Here is a 2,500-nt window from a genome sequence, read left to right as displayed (position 1 = left end):
TTTAAAGTGTACTCATTCCGATTACGGGGCCTCGGATGAGTCCCGTATCGTTATTTTTCGTCACTACCTCCCCGTGCCGGGAGTGGGTAATTTGCGCGCCTGCTGCCTTCCTTGGATGTGGTAGCCGTTTCTCAGGCTCCCTCTCCGGAATCGAACCCTGATTCCCCGTTACCCGTTACAACCATGGTAGGCGCAGAACCTACCATCGACAGTTGATAAGGCAGACATTTGAAAGATGCGTCGCCGGTACGAGGACCGTGCGATCAGCCCAAAGTTATTCAGAGTCACCAAGGCAAACGGACCGGACGAGCCGACCGATTGGTTTTGATCTAATAAAAGCGTCCCTTCCATCTCTGGTCGGGACTCTGTTTGCATGTATTAGCTCTAGAATTACCACAGTTATCCAAGTAACGTGGGTACGATCTAAGGAACCATAACTGATTTAATGAGCCATTCGCGGTTTCACCTTAATGCGGCTTGTACTGAGACATGCATGGCTTAATCTTTGAGACAAGCATATGACTACTGGCAGGATCAACCAGGGAGCTGCGTCAACTAGAGCTGAGCAGCCGGCCGCCCGGGAGTGTGTCCCAGGGGCCCGCGCGAACACGCAAGCGTCCGCTCAATTATTCTGCAAACAGGAGGAGGCTGAGCTCCCCTGCACAATACACCTCGAAACCCTCTCAGGTCCCGGCGGCGCGCAGCGCCGTCCTAAGTACTTGGTCGGGTTCGAGAGAGGCGCAATCGCCCGGAGTTAGGCGAGTAGACGCTTTAGGTGCGACCACCCGTGCTCCCAACTGAGCTTGCCGCTGCCGACAGAGGCCCGGGAGCGTGCTGTCGTGGCATTGCCGGCGGGAGACAACACGCGCCACCTACGGTGACCGGCAGCTCCAACGCCAGCGCCACAGAAGGGCAAAGGCCCCACGTGGGTGCCGAAGCGAACTCTCCCAGCACAGCGCACGTGCCAACACGTCTGCACAACTGCGATACAAACCACCAGCGAGAACCGCTGGGGCGACCGAGCAGCAGACGGCGTCGCGGCGCCGAGTGCCGGGCGGCGGCGCATCCTCAACGCACACAGTCCTCAGTCGGACCAGCACACTGCAGATGTCCACCGCGCTTCGCACCGGGCCCGCGAGGACCCACTTTGGCCGCCCGGCGCCGCGCGCAGGGTGCCCCGGCGCGCAGCTGCGCCGCCTGCCGCGTCCGTCGGCCGGCGCGCCTGCCACTGGGCGCCCCCACCAGCCGGCTGTAGCGCGTGCGCCCACGCACCGCGCGGCCAGCACGCCGGGCGGCCCCCCCTCACCGGCCGGGGACGGTCCCGCCCAGCCACCGCCGCGTATCGCTTCACACACAGATTTGCCCTTACTGATTTACCTCCAGCAACAACAACCGCACCACAATGGGTTTACCAGTTGTTCATTTGCGTAACGTCACCAGCAAACGTAGACGTCCATCCCAGTTTGCAAATGCAACGATTATTGCATACCTGTCTGTTAGGTGTCACGACACACTACGTCTGCCCACATACACGCAACAAAATGTGCACGACTAGAGAACACGTGGGAGGTGGCCCCCTACGTATGCGATGTCCATTACGAGACCGACTGTCAACCAGCATCTGTACCATGTCGCAGATGTGGAACGCGGTGCACCATGCTATCACACTGTGTGAGAAGAGACGACTACGTTTGAATACACGCGCCACTACATCAACAGACGGCTCATGCTGATCGCCATCCAGGGCGTCCGTTACTCCCACACGTCTCTATGGCGTACCACACTGCAATGTAGCTGTTATGGGGAGACGGCACGTGGCTGAGTGCACAACATTTGGACCGTATGGTTCGCTGTTGTTGGGCGCAGTCGTTGTACAGTCACACATGTGCCACAGCGTATCATTCAGTACATACGGACCTATGTGCAGTACAATGTGAGGGTTAAGCTTACGACATCAGCGGACAGTGGACACAGGCCGTACCACGACGTAGACTGAGCGCTTCGACATGCGAATGCCAGTGAACAGCTGCGAAGGGCATTGAACACGCAAGCACCTGAACGACCAGCGTGCGAAGGCAGGGGGGAGGGGGGGGGCGATGTACATCCTGCAGTCGTCCACATTACAGTGTACAGCGGGAGCATGTAAAAAGTAAGCAACACTTGCGAAGTGTTGAACATGAAACGATACACAAGAGGGTGGGCGGTGCGAGTAGCGAACTATATTCAGAGGGTTGTGGTTAGACAACACTGGATTAATGTAACGTGTCATATGCCAATTACAGAGCAGGTTAAGGCACAACTTGGGTTAGGTTAAGGCACAACTTGGGTTAGGTTAAGGCACAACTTGGGTTAGGTTAAGGCACAACTTGGGTTAGGTTAAGGCACAACTTGGGTTAGGTTAAGGCACAACTTGGGTTAGGTTAAGGCACAACTTGGGTTAGGTTAAGGCACAACTTGGGTTAGGTTAAGGCACAACGTGGGTTAGGTTAAGGCACAACGT

The 2,500-nt window shown here is 56.9% G+C and overlaps 1 non-coding gene across 1 annotated transcript in view; it reads right to left on the bottom strand.

Annotated features, from left to right (window-relative positions):
• LOC126138899 (small subunit ribosomal RNA) overlaps positions 1 to 545 on the bottom strand; it is a 1,909-nt gene extending 1,364 nt beyond the window's left edge. Inside the window, exon 1 of the ribosomal RNA XR_007528394.1 lies at positions 1 to 545. This exon is cut by the window's left edge and continues 1,364 nt beyond it. This is a non-coding gene — a ribosomal RNA (small subunit ribosomal RNA).
• Between the last annotated feature and the right edge of the window lie 1,955 nt (positions 546 to 2,500).

Source organism: Schistocerca cancellata, unplaced genomic scaffold (genome assembly GCF_023864275.1).
Source record: "Schistocerca cancellata isolate TAMUIC-IGC-003103 unplaced genomic scaffold, iqSchCanc2.1 HiC_scaffold_674, whole genome shotgun sequence".
NCBI lineage: Eukaryota > Metazoa > Arthropoda > Insecta > Orthoptera > Acrididae > Schistocerca > Schistocerca cancellata.
This window is presented reverse-complemented; position numbering and strand designations above follow the sequence as displayed.